The sequence below is a fragment of the Oryx dammah genome, unplaced genomic scaffold (genome assembly GCF_014754425.2).
Source record: "Oryx dammah isolate SB20612 unplaced genomic scaffold, SCBI_Odam_1.1 HiC_scaffold_4, whole genome shotgun sequence".
Taxonomy (NCBI): Eukaryota; Metazoa; Chordata; class Mammalia; order Artiodactyla; family Bovidae; genus Oryx; species Oryx dammah.
The window spans coordinates 69,403,745-69,416,694 of record NW_024070188.1 but is presented as its reverse complement, the minus strand read 5'-3'; positions in this window follow the sequence as shown (position 1 = coordinate 69,416,694).

Here is a 12,950-nt window from a genome sequence, read left to right as displayed (position 1 = left end):
AATCTATACATTATCTGAGGTCATTTGTTTGTCTTAAAGTTCTTGGGTTACTGTTTATTTCAGAAAATATGCTGTTTGGAAGGATTTCTGAGAATTCTCAGTTTGAGGTCCCCTATTGGAGTAGTCTTTCAATTATGTAGAATTTCAAATTACCTCTTTAGTTGTGAAAGGTGAACCCAAAGATTGACTCCCTGGAGTTTCACTGCTGTATTTGATGTTAACGTTATCAGATAAGGTTACTTCCAGAGAGGTTCAAGGGCAGTTTTTATTTGATGTCTTTTCCAATAGATGAAAACTCTTGGTTATCACGAAGCTCCTTGGGAAGATGTTGTAGGAAGGTGGCAATAGGGAATGGATATAGCACATAAGTACCTGTAATATTTTGTCCTATCTGCATGCAGTAGGGAAGATGAAATCACTAAATGCATGAGCCTTCCAGTCACCAATGTGTCTTCCAGGGAGTGGACCATAGGGCCATAAGACCTAGTAAGAATACTTTGGCCAGGGAGACTCAAGAGTTTCTGAGGTTTCTCCTAATTTTAAGGTAAAGATTTTTATTCTTTCAACCTTTCCAGAAGATCATAGGCAGTAAGGGGAGTAAAGGTTTTGAGAAACCTGGAGTTATTATTCCCCATATAGTATGTGCCTTGTTCATTGACACAAAAGTTGATATGCCAGAGGTTGGAAACACAAATTTAAGCAGATTTTTAGCATCTCCAGGGGCTGTAGATTTCAGCAAGGAAATGCCTCAACCTCTTCTGAAAACAGACAGGCAATAACTAAAACATAGTCAAATCACATGGAGGTGAAAGCTGAATAAGATGCATTTGATAGTGTTCAAAAAGCCCTTGAGGTTTTGGTTTCTGGCTATGTCCTACCTTTATAATTTTTTCAGCAGTATGTCGTTGACAGGTGAGGCATGACCCCCAAATAATCTCAGCTATGTTTTTTAAATTTCCCCACCAAAATTAATTTAAGATAGTAACCAATTTCTCTATTCCATAATGAATAGTTTCAGGCCAAAGAATAGTTTCAGCATTGCAGAGTACAACCAGCTCTATCCCATTCTTCCATTTACAAGCCATAGGCTAAATGTTGGTAATTTATAATGGTTTCTTTGCATCCCTCTGGGACTTATCCTTTCAGGGATTAGACAGGATAATAACCCGCTTGTTTGACATACTGATCTGCTGGAGTATTTCCTTTAGTTTCTATATTATGTCTTTTCGCACAGGCCTCAACTTTTAGCAGCAGCAACTTTTATAATAGTCACCTCTCTAGGAAAGCTGGAATGTGTTTAAAAGTTCCTTAACTGACTTTTCATTTCTAATGGGGGTTCTAGCAGAAGTGAGAGTCTTCGTTTCCAAAGCACTCCAAAGCCATATGCCAAAAGCACATCTGCTGTCAGTATATATGTTTGTTCTCTGGCCTTTGGTTAATTGACAAGGTCTAGTATGAAAATCCCATGGATGGAGGAGCCTGGTAAGCTGCAGTCCATGGGGTTGCTAGGAGTCGGACACAACTGAGCGACTTTACTTTCATGCATTGAAGAAGGAAATGGCAACCCACTCCAGTATTCTTGCCTGGAGAATCCCAGGGACAGGGGAGCCTGGTGGGCTGCCATCTTATGGGGTCGCACAGAGTCGGACACAACTGAAGCGACTTAGCAGCAGCAGCAGTATGTACAGTAAGTTCTCCATTAGGTTTATTTTACATATGGTAAGGTCTTCCCTGATGGTTCAGCAGTAAAGTATATCTGCCTGCAATGCAGGAGATGCAGGTTCTATTCCTGGATAGGGAAGATCCCCTGCAGGAGGAAATGGCAAACCACTCCAATATTCTTGCCTGGAAAACCCCATGGACAGAGGAGCCTAGTGGGCTACAGTCCATAACGTTGCAAAGAGTCGGACACAACTGAGCAACTGAGCACACAGGACTATATCTACCTATGGAAGAGGACTATATTCTAAAGGGGAGTTGGAATTAGTGATAGCATATCCTGTTTGGTAACCTTCAGTTTCAGTTTTGAGGCATGATCCATTAACAATCAGGTCAGAGTTCTCAATGAGAGGCTCCAGCAAACACGAGCAGAGTACAGAGTTCCCCAACCGAGGTATGAGGCTCCCCTTCCAGCTGTAATGGGACAGTGAAGGGATTCAGGGTATTGCAGTGGAGAATAACATGAGAGGGAGACAGTGAAAGAATTTCATGAGAAGTTAACTGGCTGGCTGAAAAGCGTTGCGTGTTCTCAGGCAGCAGTGATGTTTGTACTGTATGAGAAGCCATGAGGTCAAGAAGGGAGCCTAGATCTAGTTCAGCAGAAGCACCAACAAGTTGTACAGCAGCAGCTATCCTATCAGGAGTGAGGTTATAGCAAGCAATGAGTTTTTGATGATTCCCATGAAACTGAGTTACAACTGCAAAATCTTATCCAGATTGCACAAATGGACAAAAGGGCTTGTTGTAGTTAATGATACTGAAGTAAGGTTGTTGAAGAACTCTCTCTTGTTAGAGAAGGCCTGTTAATGCTTGGACTTTCTGAAGAGTTTCTTTACTGTAGCCTCAGTCAAATCCTAAAATGCTGTTGTAATTTCAGTGAAGTCTGGCACCCATCGTTTAGAATATCCAGTTAAACTTAGAAATTCTTTTAGTAGCTATTTTTTGAAGGGTCTAGGATAAGTTTAGATTGTTTTTAGTCTATCAGGAAATAGTGTTCTGTCCCTCATTATATAGGTCATTTCCTAAATAATGAACGGTACTTTAGCAAATTTGTCTTTTCAAACTATATGTTCCTTTTCTGCTAAGGCTGAGAGAATGTAAACTGAATACTTTTCTTATGAGTTTCCTTGTTCTCTGAAGAAAATAGGAGATCATCCACATATATTTCACAGTTGACTCACAAGGGAAATTTAATCTTTAAGTATTGATTTGAGGAAAAAAAGAAAAAAACCCGGGGTGTGATTGTCCAGATATGTTGTTGTCTTACTCAGGTAAAGGCAAAAATATATTGTCTATTCTGTTCTAAAGCCACACTGAAAAAGACAATGATCTAATATGGTAAAGCAAGTGGCTTCAGGCAGAGTTAATAACAGGGTGGTATTTACATTAAGTACTATCAGGAACCAAAGGATAACAATTTTACTAATGGCCCTGAGGTGTGAAGAAACTGATATCCTCATCTGTCTAGTTTCTTTACTAGCAGGACAGGAGTATTATGAAGGCTACTGAGTAATAGCCTTGGGATATAAAGCTTTCAACTATAGGTTTAATCACTTCTTTGGCTCCTGGCTTCAAGAGATACTGGGGAAGTTTGTATAAGTTTGGTAGGATCTGCCCGAATTTTGCTATGTTTTGCTTCTATTATTTTTCCTATGTAAACTGAAACTTTAGCTAATAGTGTCAGATATGATGTACAGATCTTTATCTGGGCTATGTACCAAATATAATGGAGAAGATAAAGGACCAGCCAGAGAAGACACAACTTTATTATGTATAAGAGTACCCTTAAGAAACTGTCCCTCTGGGGTGTATTTAATGTTATAGTCTCATTTACAAAGTATTTAATAAATTTTTCACTATTAGGTTTGCAGGGGTGGTATCGCAGAGCAGGAAGAAATGTTTTTAGTCAAGGGCCCACTGGTTACACTTAAGGACTAGGAGACAGGGAACACCTATGGTTATTTGAAATACCTACCATCTGAGTGGTGTGTTTAACTCTTAGACAGCTGAGCAAACATGGTAAAGCTTAACATAGACAAAGAGGAGTGTCTATGTCTACCAGTAATTGATGAGGCTAACCATCTATATTTATATTTAATTTACATTGAATGTTTAAAGTTGAAAATACTGAGCTCTTTTTCCTTCCTTGCATCATCCCTTATTCATCTAAATAAAAAATTTTTCTTCACCTTGGTTTTTCTTTGGATGGGACTACCTTTTTTTTCCCCCAGTGTCAATTCAAGTTACAAACACCTACAGCTCATCCTTGGCAATAGGTAGGTAGTTTGGAAGTGAGTTACCTAACAATGTGATCTATAGGACCTTAAGATTATTTGGGTTCCATATTGTTTTTTGTTCTAAAGCCCTTTTAAGATGTTCTGTCAAGTATAATTCAGGAAAAGGAACTATTTAAGATTCCAATTTCATCTTTATTTCCAATTTCATGTTTAACTCCATTCTCAAAATGAGATGAAAGGACTGCCCCTTCTTGAATTTCCAAATATATTTTTTTGGAAAGTATTTTCCAATCTTTCTAAAAATTTCCCATTATTTCATCTCTCTTCTATTTCCATGATTAAACTGTGGTGTAGCCAAATTTTTAAATTAAAAAAAAAATTTAATATGAAATTATCCCTGCTTATTTAACTTATATGCAGAGTACATCATGAGAAACGCTGGACTGGAAGAAATACAAGCTGGAATCAAGATTGCTGGGAGAAATATCAATAACCTCAGATATGCAGATGACACCACCCTTATGGCAGAAAGTGAAGAGGAACTAAAAAGCCTCTTGATGAAAGTGAAAGTGGGGAGCGAAAAAGTTGGCTTAAAGCTCAACATTCAGAAAACGAAGATCATGGCATCCGGTTCCATCACTTCATGGGAAATAGATGGGGAAACAGTGGAAACAGTGTCAGACTTTATTTTGGGGGGCTCCAAAATCACTGAAGATGGTGATTGCAGCCATGAAATTAAAAGACACTTACTTCTTGGAAGAAAAGTTATGACCAACCTAGATAGCATATTCAAAAGCAGAGACAGTACTTTGCCAACAAAGGTCCATCTAATCAAGGCTATGGTTTTTCCTGTGGTCATGTATGGATGTGAGAGTTGGACTGTGAAGAAGGCTGAGCGCCGAAGAATTGATGCTTTTGAACTGTGGTGTTGGAGAAGACTCTTGAGAGTCCCTTGGACTGCAAGGAGATCCAACCAGTCCATTCTGAAGATCAGCCCTGGTATTTCTTTGGAAGGAATGATCCTGAAGCTAAAACTCCAATACTTTGGCCACCTGATGCGAAGAGTTGACTCATTGGAAAAGACTCTGATGCTGGGAGGGATTGGGGGCAGGAGGAGAAGGGGACGACAGAGGATGAAATGGCTGGATGGCATCACTGACTCGATGGACGTGAGTCTGAGTGAACTCCGGGAGTTGGTGATGGACAGGGAGGCCTGGCGTGCTGCAATTCATGGGGTCGCAAAGAGTCAGACATGACTGAGCGACTGAACTGAACTGATGGTTAAAAAGCATGTAACATAAAATCTAAAATCCTTAACCCCTTTTAAGAATGCAGCTTAGTAGTGTTCGGCTTCCCTGGTAGCTTGGACAGTAAAGAACCCACCTGCAATGCAGGAGATGTGTGTTCAGTACCTGGGTTGAAATTATCCCTTCGAGAAGGGAATTCACTTCATGACTGCCTGGAGAATTCCATGGACAGAGAAGCCATGAGGTCAGAAAGAGTCAGACACCACTGAACAACTAATAATAGTGTTCACTACATTTACATTATCATGCAACAGATCTTCAACTAATTTTTACTGGAAATATTTTGGGTATGACTTTTAGGAGACTTTGCTCTATTGGCAGCTGCATTTTTTTGACTTTCAAGTTTATTGAGGAAGGAAGGATCCTGCAGTTCCCTTTCTGGGTCAGTCCAATCACCTTTTGCAATTCAGAATTTAGCATCTGAGGTTCCAACCAACATGTGTATAACTTAATATAGATCAGATAACCATGGGTCTCACTTGCAATGCAGGAGACCTGGGTTCAATCCCTGGGTTGGGAAGATGCCCTGGAGGAGGGCATGGCACCCCACTCCAGTATTCTTGCCTGAAGAATCCCCATGGACAGAGGAGCCTGGCAGGCTATGAGTTCATGGGGTCACAGAGTCAGACATGACTTAGCAACTAAGCACAGCAAAACCATGAGTCTAATGCACTCCAAAGAATTTTAAGTTGTTCTATGAATATTTGTCAGTCTTGTCTGCATTTAAGGACACCTTAGTTATAGCTCATGATTTATTTTGGTTCCAAAGTTTAAATTCTACAGTTGCCTACACACTTAATTCATGGGAGGGATGGATCTTAAGAGGAAACTGGAGTTTCAATTCATAAAAAAATTAGGTGATCTGGACAAGAGAGACAAAAGGGAGGAGTCCACAGAGGTACAAACAGAGAGATTCGAAAGGAAAAAAGAAGAGGAATATTTGATAGTGGGAGGCAACTGGAAGACAAGCCTGGGGAGGAATTACCTCGGAAATGTGTCTTATCTTTTAATATACAAGCTTGTCAAATTGCTCATTGTCATTAGCCAAAGAATCTCCTAGTGAAGAAACTGTTGATGAGAATTTTATTTGGAGGCCTCTGCTACCAATAAAAAATGTTGCTCATTGGGCTTGAAAAATATTATTCTCTTTCCTTCTAGGGTATCTCTAAAATGATCAATTAAAGATTGGAGTAAAGATGGCAGAGTAGAAGAACCTTGAGCTCACCTCTCAGGAGAAGACAAAAATCACAACTAAATGATGAACCATCATCAATAAAAAAGACTGGAGCCTATCAAAAATAATTCCACATTCAAAGACCTAAAGAAGAAAGCCAACAAGAGGGTAGAAGTCACATTTGCAATATAGTAAAATCCCTTACCCTCTGGGTGGGTGACCAGTTCCCCCACAGGAGTAAGAGTTCTAGCCCCATATCAGACTCCCCAGACTGAGCCTAGATCAGGAGTCCCCAGAGCATTTGGCTTTGAAGGCCAGTGGCGCTTGATTGCTGGGGAGAACCAGAGATTCTACTTTTGGAGGGCACACAAAAGGTCTGGGACATGCCAGAACCCAGGGCAAGAGCAGTGACTTCAAAGAAGCCTGGGCCAGACCTACCTGCTAGTCTTGGAGGGTCTCCTGGGGAGGCAGGGGGCGGCTATGCCTCTCTGGGGTCATAAAAGCTGGTGGCAGAAATATCAAATGAACAATTGTGCTCAAGTCAAACATTCTCCAGGTGGCAATATCAAATGAACAATCGTGTTCAAGTCAGATGTTCCCCAGAATGGCCACTAAAAGCCAAACCACCTTCAGTGAAGTTATGCCATTAGAGAAATAGGTGCAAGATTTAAGAGAGCATTCATAAGAAGCAGGATTTTTTCTAACAAAAAGAGGTGATTCAGACTTAGACAAACCTGTAGCAATAGTCACTGAAAAATGATGATTATGTACCTCATGCCTTGGGCCCCAACGAATATTTATTTGCCTCCAAACACAGATCTGACAGTCTACACCTCACAATAGGCATCAAGTTCTCAGAACTCTCAAAGTCAAGCTTTCAAATCAGGAATTAAAGATGGAAGGAGACCTCTATCCAGTTTTGTTGTTGACACATTTCTTTTTTTCTAAATGGACACTGGCTTCAGAAACCATAAACTCAATGGTGGATGAAGCTAGCTTTTGCACAATGGGCTTATACCCTATAAAGGTCTTAAACCGTGTAAGTGTCTATGCCTATGTTATATTCAGTAAGTCTCCTTCTTATCACAACACATTTATAGACACAACCAAACATGGAAGCACAAAAGGGGATGAAAAGGAGTGGCTTGATTCCACCAAGGATGCGAAACAATTGGAAACCAATAACAAAAGCCCGGTACCAAACTGAAAATAAATAGCCAAGTAACACAAGAACAGCCAAGTGCTGACTTACCTCAAGCCATGTGGATTCAACGAGCATCAAGCAGCAAAATGCAGGGGCCTCCATGAGCATCAGACATCAGAGTGACAGGCAGTACAGAGTGGATCTCAGTGGAACCTTCAGGAAAACTGTGGAAATAAACAAAGACCATCCAAATAAGAATGAACAGGCCTACTTATTGAGAACTTTCTATAGCGTGGCGGTCAGTCACCATCACTTACATTTGACAGAGTCTCAAAAGCAGGCAAAGGAGTGGAAAACTTTATAGTGCAAAACAGAAGACCCCAGGTGTGCTTTGATTAGAGATTTGTTAACACAGGAAAACAGGAGCTGGGCTAACAGGAAGCCAGGTATTCTATGTGATTGGTTTGGAGAACATTTGGTTCTCTCTTGTTGGTCCTGAGCTGAAGTGGAGACAAATAAAAGGGACACTGGCACTCATAGACCATGTCCTGACCATCCTTGCCTGATTGCTGCAGAAGTTTTGGTTTAACTTTCCAGGCTGGTTGCTGCAGAGACGATGGGTCAAAGTCCTACTGTTATATATGGTTTATCCATTTGTAAATGTACTGTCTGAGGGAAAATCCTATGACTTGTATTAACTTTTCTCAATGAGTTCTAGCCCCAATCCTGGTAAAGAATAGAAGTTTAATAAATATTTGTGAAGAAGAAAGGTGATGAAAGAGAGAGATAAAAAGCCCAAATAGCAGTGAGCCCTAATTAAGGATGATAAACTAAAGCAAATGTCAGTGGAATGAAGCCATTTGAGACCACAGGAAATATGCCTTCAGGTGGTGGTGTTTAGCTGTGATCCGCAGAGAGAGTAGTACAGAATCCTTCAACATGATATGCAGCATTCTGAAAAGATGTCACTTAATCAGACAGAAGCTACAGGACTTGTGAAAATGAAAAGAGTCGCAATCACTGGCAAAAAATATTGTCCTCCCAAGCAAAAGGGATGGTCTTTGAGGTAGTATCTTGTGGGACTACCTGTTCAAGTAAGTGTCTTTTCAACCCCTTGCCTTTGAGGAGAGAGCACTGTCAGAAACTTCTGAAACATAGTAATAAATAAGAAGTCGCTGTTAACTTCCAGACGAAAACTTATATTGCTCCCATGGGTGCCTGAGGCAGACAGGACATTAATCCAACGCCTTTGCTCCACACAGACACCTGCATGGATGCACACCACCCACAATGCCACCGCTACCCCCACGTCCACATACACACAACAGACAGAATTTAAATAGATTCCAACATTACCTGGAGAAAAATAGTTATGGGTTCTCTAAAAAGGAAGTATCAATAAATCAGTGCCTAAGGTATCTGTGAGAGGTCAAGCTAAGAAGCTGGCAGTAAACCAGGGGAGGTTAGCAAAGAAATAAATTGTATGTTAATTTCAAATTAACATTTACACTGGTTCCGGGCTTCAAAGAACAAGGATCTGAGAGAAAGCAGTCAGAGGAGGAAAATTATTCATCCTAATTGAAAAAGGACTGTCTTGAGGGATTCATACTAGGGAGGAAGGCTCTTGGGATTATTGTAATCTGTCCCCTGTATTTGGCTGAGCGGTATGGAAGTAAAAGCCATCTCCCCTGGGCTGAGAAGCTGGGTACCCCATCAAATCAAGTGATGGTCTAGGGCATCAAGAGATATTTGGTTTTAACTCAGAGCTAAAAGGAAACCAAGGAAATTTTAATACCTTGAATGGCCAACAGCTATCTCAAGGTGCTAGAACTATAGCAATAACTTCAAAAAGTCTTTCCCTCAACTCTTGGCTGAGACCCCTCTAATAAAAGAGATTAACAAGAGAAAAACAAGATTTTTAATATGTATACCTCATGTATGCATGGGAGATACCCAAGGAAAATTGAGTAACTCAAAGTGAAGTCTTAAAACTCCAGCTTATACATAGCATCTTCAATAAAGAACTATAAACTCATGGAGAAATGACAAGAGAAAAGAAAGCTGTTTTTGACTTTCAAAGGTAACAAAATGTGGGAAGGTAGATCTATGGGAGGAAGCTAGGAGCAGATAAAGCCTAGTTAGTCGTTTATTATGTAGATTTCTCTGGCGCCTTCTACAACATAAAGCTGTTTAGGCACTAAGGATTAACTACTGGGGATTAACTTTTGTCCTTGCTGGTGGAGAGGAGAAAGGGGACACATTTATGTCCTGCAAAGTCTATTCAGGCAAATGGGAGGGGAGCAGGGAACATTTCTTGTACCTGCTTCTTCTCAGTTGCTGCAGCTCAAAACAATTCTTATGCCAAAGTGGCATATTTGGGGGTGGCATATTCTACTGGGTTTGCCTGGTGGCTCAGATGGTCAAGAATCAGGACAAAGTGGTACAATGCAAATCAAATGGTTTCTTAAGCAGTTCTGTAGAGAAAAGGAAACTTTTTGAACTCCTTTTTTTCTCTTTTCCCCCAGGATTCTCTCTTTTCCATAATTAAGAAGCCAACATGAAGCAGCGGGAAGCAAAGTGTTGGTGGGGAGGTAATTACTAACAGCAGCATCAGTGCTGACACACACTTGCTAGGAAAAAACCTCTGGCATTTTTACCTATAACAAACCTGTCATCAGTGAAGGCACTTAAGAAAGCTTCTTTGCTAGTCTTCCGAGCACTAGAGAAAATAATTATGGTAATATAAGGCATTTAACAAGCACTTCATGAGTGAAAAATTCTTTTGCCCAGTTCCTTCTCAAATGATTAGTTCTTAGGGATGGAAATTAACTTCTCTTTGCCCCCAGATGATCAAATTAGAGCAACTCTATCTAGCTTTAACCCCTGAAATTTTTTTTTTAGAAAATGATAATTTATAAAGCCTGGAACTTACTATAGTGTTAGTGTTAATTGTTCAGTCATGTCCAACTCTTTGTGACCCCATAGACTGTAGCCCACAAGACTCCTCTGTCCCGGGAATTCTCGAGGCAAGAATACTGGAGTAGATAGCCATCCCCTTCTTCAGGGGATCTTATTGACCCAGGGATGGCAGGTTAAAAGATACAGATGTCCTATATCACAGGCAGATTCTTTACCATCTGAGCCACCAGGGAAGACCAACTATTACTATTACTGGAGTTAATTCCTCAAGTGACTTTCCACATCTTCTTATATCTTATATTTTCTTATATCTTTCCTAGGTCAGGAAGATCCCTTGGAGAAGGAAATGGCAACCCACACCAGACCTCTTACCTGGAAAATTCCATGGATGGAGGAGGCTGGTAGGCTATAGTCCATGGGATCACAGAGTCGGACACGACTGAGCAATTAATTTAATTAATTTATATCTTTCCAGCACAGTGTAGGTTTGAAATAAGTCAAAGAAAAATTGCACTGCACACAGTAAAATAAATGAGGATTTTATTCAAGACCAAGCTGGTTTTAGAAAAGGCAGAGGAACCAAAGATCAAATTGCCAACATCCGCTGGATCATGGAAAAAGCAAGAGAGTTCCAGAAAAACATCTATTTCTGCTTTATTGACTATGCCAAAGCCTTTGACTGTGTGGATCACAATAAACTGTGGAAAATTCTGAAAGAGATGGGAATACCAGACCACCTGACGTGCCTCTTGAGAAACCTGTAGGCCAGGAAGCAACAGTTAGAACTGGATATGGAGCAACAGACTGGTTCCAAATAGGAAAAGGAGTACGTCAAGGCTATATACTGTCACCCTGCTTATTTAACTTATATGCAGAGTACATCATGAGAAACGTTGAGCTGGAGGAACACAAGCTGGAATCAAGATTGCCGGGAGAAATATCAATAACCTCAGATATGCAGATGACACCACCCTCATGGCAGAAAGTGAAGAAGAACTAAAAAGCCTCTTGATAAAATTGAAAGAGGAGAGTGAAAAAGTTGGCTTAAAGCTCAACATTCAGAAAACTAACATCATGGCATCCAGTCCCAACATTTCATGGCAGATAGGTGGGGAAACAGTGGAAACAGTGGCTGACTTTATTTTTGGGGGCTCCAAAATCACTGCAATGATGACTGCAGCCATGAAATTAAAAGACACTAGCTCCTTGGAAGGAACGTTATGACCAACCTAGATAGCATATTAAAAAAGCAGAGACGTTACTTTGCCAACAAAGGTCCATCTAGTCAAGGCTATGGTTTTTCCAGTGGTCGTGTATGGATGTGAGAGTTGGACTGTGAAGAAAGCTGAGCACCGAAGAACTGATGCTTTTGAACTGAGGTATTGGAGAAGACTCTTGAGAGTCCCTTGGACTGCAAGGAGATCCAACCAGTCCATTCTAAAGATCAGTCCTTGGGTGTTCATTGAAAAGACTGATGCTGAAGCTGAAACTCCAGTACTTTGGCCACCTCATGCGAAGAGTTGACTCATTGGAAAAGACTCTGATGCTGGGAGGGATTGGGGGCAGGAGGAGAAGGGGACAACAGAGATGGCTGGATGGAATCACTGACTTGATGCACATGAGTTTGGGTGAACTCCAGGAGCTGGTGATGGACAGGGAGGCCTGGCATGCTGCAATTCATGGGATCTCAAAGAGTCGGACACACTGAGTGACTGAACTGAACTGAGCTGATCTCAGTAGAGGTCATTGTTGTTGTTGTTGTTGTTGTTCGGTCGCTAAATCGTGTCTCACTGTTTGCGATCCCATGGACTGCAGTTTGCCAAGAACCTCTGTCCTCCACTGTCTCCCAGAGTTTGTTCAAATTCATATCAGTTGAAGTCGGTGATACTATCTAACCATCTCATTCTCATCCTCGGCCACCCTCTTCTCCTTTTGCCCTCAATCTTTCCCAGCATCAAAGTCTTTTCCAATAAAATGGCTCTTCCCATCAGGTGGCCAAAGTATTGGAGATTCAGTAACAGAGAGAGATTGAACATAACTGTGGAAACCAACAGCAGCTGGGTATTTGTAGCCAATGGGTAGGGCGAGGGAGTAGAAAGAAAGTTATGAGGAATTTGGTTTGGTGTCAAGGATACAGGGACCCCCTACTAAACTGGTTTGGCAGGATTCTGGCTGAACTAGGCTGACAGGCCAAAGATAAGACCTAGTAGAGAAGAGGGCTCTGAGCAGCCCAGTTAAATGTAGTCAGGGAGTGAGAGTCCTTTCAGATGATACAGTCAATCAGTCTTCACACTAACAGAGGTGTGATAGCCCAGGGTCCAAGAACTGGACCACATTTACCCATATGTTTGATTGTGTTTGTTTTACTTTCCTTTGGTTCATTGGCCAATCATTCAAAATAATCTTAGAAATTATTTTGAAGGCATAATTTAGAAATCACCGGAGTCATT